Source organism: Oreochromis niloticus, linkage group LG3, assembly GCF_001858045.2.
Source record: "Oreochromis niloticus isolate F11D_XX linkage group LG3, O_niloticus_UMD_NMBU, whole genome shotgun sequence".
In the NCBI taxonomy this organism is placed as follows: Eukaryota; Metazoa; Chordata; class Actinopteri; order Cichliformes; family Cichlidae; genus Oreochromis; species Oreochromis niloticus.
In genome coordinates, this window is record NC_031967.2 from 67,390,448 (window position 1) to 67,397,475 (window position 7,028).

Consider the following 7,028-nt stretch of genomic DNA (forward strand, 5'->3'; position numbering starts at 1 on the left):
TTCAGCGTTCAAATGAAGTGATGGTATTTTATTCATTTTTGGATGAACATTCTTGTGTGTTCACAGAGGTCATGGAACTAACTGTGAGTTTATGGTGTTTGATCAGGCTGTAATACTTCTAATATAACCTGTAAAAAAACGTATTCACTAAGCACAGTCAGGAGTAAAAAGTAGTGTCTGCTTACACTCTGGACTCTGCGTGATCAACACACGCTAATGTGATGCAACTGAATGTCAGATGCGTGATCCACAATGTCAACTAATGCATCAAATAACTCACAGGGGTTCGTCCTACTACATCATCCATCAATAATAACATGACTTGATGTACCATGAGTTCATTATTCCAGATGCTGAATTTGATGGAAAGCCTCTCCTGCTTTGTGCACAGTGCTAATGGTGGCTTCATTTCTCTCAGTGCCTTTTACATATACCAGCTTGTGGCATGATCCAGACACTTTAAATGTGCTTAAAAATGTTGTTTATCCTGTAAAGAACCACTATAGGCTTATTAGTCATGCAGGGTTACCTGTTACAGTACTGCTTTTCATTATTATGTTATGCGAAGTGAGTTTTTTATTTTTAGATAAACAACATACTTTTTTTTTTTATCTTTTAGTGCTGCAGTTTATTGTCTGGATGAAAACAGAATACATGCTGGTTGTGCAGAAAGGCTTAGAAAAAGGAGCTCAAACACAGTGCACAGCAAAAAATACCAAGCACATTAACACAACATATAAGCTTTTAAATGTTTTATAACTGTCTAAATACAGCAATAGTTCTAATGCAGTATATTTAATGTAGTGATTAAATAGATAATAGATTATATAGTGATAGTAGTTTTGATAGCAAGTGAAATGACATATTATGTAAACTGTTAGAAAACAAACATATTAATAAAGACTGACATAAGAAATGGTAACAGATGCAGTATTAAGCCTTAGTCATTAATAAAAAAAAATCTAATATAAAAGATAAAAAAAGATACACAATATCCGAAAAGCGCTTGAAATGAAATAACAAACTGCAGAGTTTAGTTCATGGAAGGAAATGTTAAATCATTATGAATCAGAAATATCAGACTCTGCTGGTATATGAAACTTAGCTCTTTGGGTTTATAACACTGTAATAACACTGTATGATGAGCTAGATGTCATTTAGTGTTATCCCTTCAATGAATCAAACACTATTAAACAGATGATTGATTATCTATAATCTAAAAGGCCTTTTCTACAGTGTTTATACTGTTGGTTCAGTGAGTGTCTGTAGATATACTGTAACATCTGATCTCTACATGAGGATCAGTTTGTGCCGTCCAAACCTCACACAACAAGTTTGATCTTACAAACAGCTGCTGTTTTATAATTAGTATTACTTTTTACATACAGTACACAGAAGCAAAATTACTGAGATTATATAAAACAGATCCAAGAAAATACTGAAGACGAACAAACACTGTAATTCACAGAGAGAACAGAGAAACACTAACACAGTCTGAACAGGTTTGATGATAATCACAGAAATGTGATGTAAGTGGTGCAGATTTCTGCTCTCTGCTGTGTTCTTGGCAAACAGGTTTTGTTATTCTGTGGAAACTTCAGGAGGTGATGGTCTCACTCTGGTGGGAGTGGGTTTGATTTGTTGTGGTGGGTTTTGACTGTTTGTTCTTTTAAAGGTGGGTCCAAAAGGTGCTTTATTTAACATGTGTCTTTGGATATTTCGGTGTGTTCACATGTGCATGATATTTGTGTTACTGTTTTAGTTGTAGTTAGTGTTTTCAAAACTGTTAAATTTCTTCCTCTTATTGCTTTGAAACATCAAGACCAGCTCATCGTGCTTGATGTGGACATCAGTTCATTTTCATATGTTTTCTTGTCCGCAATTCACTCTATGTGTAAAAGCCTTTAGTAATATCATGACTCAATTTGTTTGCAGTGTGTAGATTGATTGCAGAGCTTGAAAAGATCTGCTGTGGTCATTTGCAATGGATTGAAATGTTTGTTTTAGCTTCTTGGTTATCTGTCCCTCACTTACAGCCAGTGCTCGGTGTTCCAAAGTAATGCATTAAAGTAATCACAGTGCATTTTTCTGTAAATCAGTAATGTAACATGTGACCGTACTAAATTCAGTCATTACATTATTTGTTGTTACTACAGGGGGGTCATTAATCTGCGCTCAAGTTGGACAGGCAGAAGAGAGCAAAAAAATTCATATGTTATTTTTGTTATGAGAACCTGTGATGCAATCAGCTAATTTCATCTTATCCTCATTTTATCCTCAGGTTTATATCTTTAACTGATCATTTTTAGACAATGAGTTCCAGGTCATTTTGCAGAGTAATGCAAAACAGATGTAACAAATGATTTTCTTCGGTATGAAATCAAGGAAAGATGATGACTAATGTGTAGTATATTACTTTTTTGAGTGTCCCAATACTGATTACAGGATATTAGCTGAGACTTAGGTTAGGGCTGGTAGGGGAATGAATGGTGAAGTAAATATGTCTGCTGCTGTTTGTCTTTGGTTATTCTTATTTTACAGTTGTAATGTTAATTGTGAACATGTTTGATTGATGTTTAGCATCATGCATTTTTGCCTATTGTTTCTTTGTTTCTATTCCTCCAACACAGAAAACATCACTAGATCAGATGTTTCAAAGAGCTGCTGATCAACAGCAGGCCTGTGTGAGACATGACTCTGTGTCTTTTTATGTTTTATGTAGATCAAAAAGAAACAACAGAAACAAGAAGCACAGCAGAAACACTCAGAGCAACTATCAGTCCAACAGGTCCATCCCCTGGGTGTCCTCCTGTCTGACCTGCAGGTGAGAAACAGGTGTGAGGTGTCAGCTCTACAAAGTCTCATCAACAACATCTTTAGAAACAAACATCAACAACCAGGAAGCAGCTTCACCTCTGATCACACACACACTCAACTCTACTCACTCACCTGGAGGATCAACAACGCTCAGGTAGAAGCTGGTGATGAGCTTCAAAGGTTGTTTGACTCCCTGGACGACACAACACTCGTATGTCCCATTATCAGCAGTTGTCACATTCTTCAGAATCAGAGACACGTCTCCATCCTTCATCTGTCTGTCCTGCAGATCCACCCGGTTCTTAAATGATGGATGCTGGTTTTCTGGATCAAACTGCTCATCCCGGAACAAAAGCACATATTGTGGCTTCAGGTCAGCTCTGCTCCAATTTACAACTATGATGTTGTTGTTTGGAGCTCGACATGACAGAGCGATGTTCTGTCCAGACTCAGCGGTGATGATTTTCTGGTCTGAAAGAGGAAACAACACAGAGCAGAAAGGTTAAAGATTAAAGTACAATTGTTCACTTTTACAACAGTCAATCAGAATGAAGGGAAACAAACAAAGTCCAATGAGATCTGCACATACACATATAGGTGGACTGTTTTTTCTTTTTCTTTTTTTTGCTGTTATTTAAAATAGAATTTGTGGTGTATTAAAAATCGTAACACTAGCTGGATATAATTTTACTGTAATCAATTTTAGTATAAAGTGAACTAACAGATGATGGAAGAAATCTTAATCACAAAACATTTTTAATCATGAGCAAATATTTAATACTTTATAAAGTGTGATGTGCTGTGATGATGTCATTATCAGCTGGTATATTACAAAATATGATATAATTCACATGAATAACAACAGGACATTAAAGTGAGGAAAGTTTGTTTTAACTTTGTTATTCTTTTAATAAAGTGTCTGTTCAGAAGACCACAGTCGTAGGAACAGCAGAGATACTGTGTAGGACCCTCAAACTCCCAGACCTCTGGTAGAGGACCCAAACATAAAGACTGCCCACAGGGTGAGTGGAGATTTATTTTTATAAATATAGTTATAGTTGCATTATTGCACATGGGCATGGTCCAGAGTATTAAACTAACTTATTAACAAGAGGTACTTTGCAAAGCGGCCTGACAGTGGACTTCTCCGTAGCCAAATTGTGTGACTTGAGTCTTTCATGTCATTTAGTGAATCTGCTTATGCAGAAGTATAATATTAATTACTATGTTTACTATGTGGCTAGTTCATGCTGCTAAGGCTAGCAGATATGTTACACACTGGTGAGCTAAAATACATTTGGTGTTCTGTAGCATTACTGTGTATATTTACAATTGATATCAGGCACTGAAACATATATGGAAAGATAAACCTACATAGTACATACAAATCAGTATTCCTGAGGTCATAATGACTGACAGAAAAGGTCCGTAACTTCATAACTATGGACATACCAAATCAATAAGTCATCATACTGTTAATATGTAAAGAAGGTCAATACCTGTCCTCCTTATCTCAGAGAGAAACACTGTTTTTGTTTAAATACCTAAATCTCACCTGCAGAAATCGGCACGATGAAGACAAACACCAAAGTTGAGCAGAGCAGCGTGCTTACGGAAGCCATTATGGAAGCCATTATGGAAGCATTATGGAAGCCATTCGCATGTGATCTAGTTCTAGTGCGACTGGTTTAGTGACACTTAGAGTGCTCTAAATGTCTGAGGATCCTGATATTTTCAGTGAATAACAGAAAATCCAAGTTTAAACCTGACTACATGAGACTAAATCTAAACTTTAAACTAAAATAAAGCTAAGATTGATCGTTGCCTTAGGGACATTGATGAGTCGCATTAAAATGACGTGCAGAGTGACGTGCAGAGTGACGTGCCGCATCTATTGTTAAATTCTTATTCTATATTATTCTATAAAAAATCAGATCAGAGTGTTTACCAGGTTCAGTTGTTATCTCCACAGAACAACAGAAATTTTGTAAACTAGTAAAGTGAAGCTTTAATCCTGGATCAGCTGGATTAACATTAACAGACGTTTGTCAACCTGTTAGATTACCTAGATGTAAGTAAATAAGTACATTTGATTTTTGTTGCAAATCGAAAACCAAAGTGCTTATAATTCAATTAAAATACAATAAATAGTTTCCTAAAAAATATGCTTTTGAAGCTTTTAGTCTGGAGATTGTTCTGAAGGCTCAAAAACGTCATTTTAACACTTACTGTCGTTCTGATGGCATCTGTGAAACCCTCAAAGAGTCTTCTGATCGTCATGATGAAAATTATCCACAAAGATAAAAACGTTCAAGGTCAGTATACTCCTGTCTTCTTTTTCAGTGGGTCAAATGGAACCTCATTATATTGTATTCTACTCAAGCAAAAAAAAGATTTTAAAAGGTAAAAAGTTCATGAATTAAAAGTCAAAAGATAAAACATAAGTTAAAAATCTAAAGGTAAAGTGGACGTTACCACGTTACCTTACAGCCACATATGAGGAAATGCACCTGTAGTTCCCTGTAGCCGTTTTATGTCACAACATGGACCTGTGTGACAGGTTAGTCACCACACCTGCTTGATTCCTGAATGATTCTATTTTGATCGCAAACAAAAGAAGTGAAAACCAAACCTGACAAATTGCAACAGCTTCAGACTGCAAACATTATTAATATTCTTTTTTATTATTAGTGCTCATTTGATGCTCTCAACATTCTGTTAATCCATTATTGATCAAAGTCTTCCTGTTGGTTTAGCTACATTAAAGGAATCCAGCTCAGAAATAAAACACTGAAAATCCTTACAGACCCTCATCTGTGTCCAGATCTATTTTATGTTTTCAGTTATTGAAGTTTTATGTGTGTCTCCAAAGAAGCGGATAATAACAAAGGCAACAACAATCCCTAACTACCTCTGCAGACGCTGACACTGTTGTAGTTTCTATGTAATGGAGATTCTCGTGAAGATTAAAACAGTCTGTTAGCGATGTTTCATGATAACCAATAAAATGTTGGCTGGTTTTCAGAAGTAGGAACTGATTTTCCATCAGCACCATGTGGGTGGAAAAGAAGTGTGTGTGTGTGTGTGTCTGTGTATCCTGGGAGATCCTTGATGACTTCCTCAGTGTATTTAAGCCCCGTGTTTCTCTGTGCCATTGTCGTGTTGTACCCTCAGATTGTGTCTGTGTGTTTTGGTTCGCTGTAGTCATTGTTTAGTTCATGTTTTGTGTTTTTGCCAACAATAAAGCAGATGTTTTTTGAGTTGCGTTCAGTCTCCGAGTCCTGCATTTGGATCCCTGCCTGCCTGCACACAGAGCCTTGACATTTGATGAAAGTTCTCTTCATTGCAGTAATCCTGATGAGCTACTTGCATGTTTTAATTCTGCTTGTACCAACATTATGGACTCAATTGCTCCTCTAAAATGTAGATGGCAAAAATGTAAAACTCAGCCTTGGCTTAATAAGGTCACTCATGCCGCCAGACAGGAATGCCGGAAAGCAGAACGAAAATGGAAGAAAGATGAGCTCCACATTTCTTACCAAGTGTTTAGAGATTGTTTAAATAACTATCAGCGCACCAGAAAGGTAGAAAGAGTAAATTATTTCTCCAAGATCATTATTAAGAATTCTGGTTATCCTAAAGTTCTATTCAAGACAATCAACTCTGTCCTGCATCCCACCACTTAAGCCATATCTGAGTCTGCGTCACACACTTCTGAGGATTTTCAAAAGTTCTTTACTGAAAAAACTGATAACATCAGAGCACATATCCCGCTCCCACCCCAAGACCCTTCTGAACCACCTACATGTTCATTCTTTTTCTCAGAATTTAAACCACTCTCATTATCCCTGTTTTAGACCAATCTCTAAGCTGCCATTCCTTAAGGTTCTAGAGAAAGTTGTCCTCCACCAATTATCCTCATTCTTAGACACACATAATATCCTGGATAAATATCAGTCTGGTTTCAGAGCCTTCTATAGCGCAGTCTGCTCTACTGAAGGTGTTTAATGATGTTGCTTTTATCTGCTGACTCTGGAAAAAGTACAGTTTTAATTCTTCTACACCTGAGTGCAGCATTTCACACTGTCGACCACACATCACACAGCTTTTCTGTTAAATATCTATTACACAGGAGTTAAAGATATTAAAGAAGTGGTTTGATAGAAACAAACTGTCCTTAAATTTAAATAAAACAAAATTTATGTTATTCG

At 36.4% G+C, this 7,028-nt stretch overlaps 2 long non-coding RNA genes across 2 annotated transcripts; one reads left to right on the forward strand and one right to left on the reverse strand.

Annotated features, from left to right (window-relative positions):
- Positions 1-611: 611 nt before the first annotated feature.
- LOC109199434 (uncharacterized) lies at positions 612-6,100 on the reverse strand. The gene is made up of 3 exons (XR_002059844.2): positions 5,047-6,100; positions 2,950-3,288; positions 612-2,818 (listed from the first exon to the last, which is right to left on the reverse strand). It is a non-coding gene; the product is annotated as an uncharacterized LOC109199434 (long non-coding RNA).
- On the forward strand, positions 2,740-4,463 carry LOC102079483 (uncharacterized). The gene is made up of 4 exons (XR_001223449.3): positions 2,740-2,824; positions 3,107-3,190; positions 3,734-3,839; positions 4,379-4,463. It is a non-coding gene; the product is annotated as an uncharacterized LOC102079483 (long non-coding RNA).
- Positions 6,101-7,028: the final 928 nt, after the last annotated feature.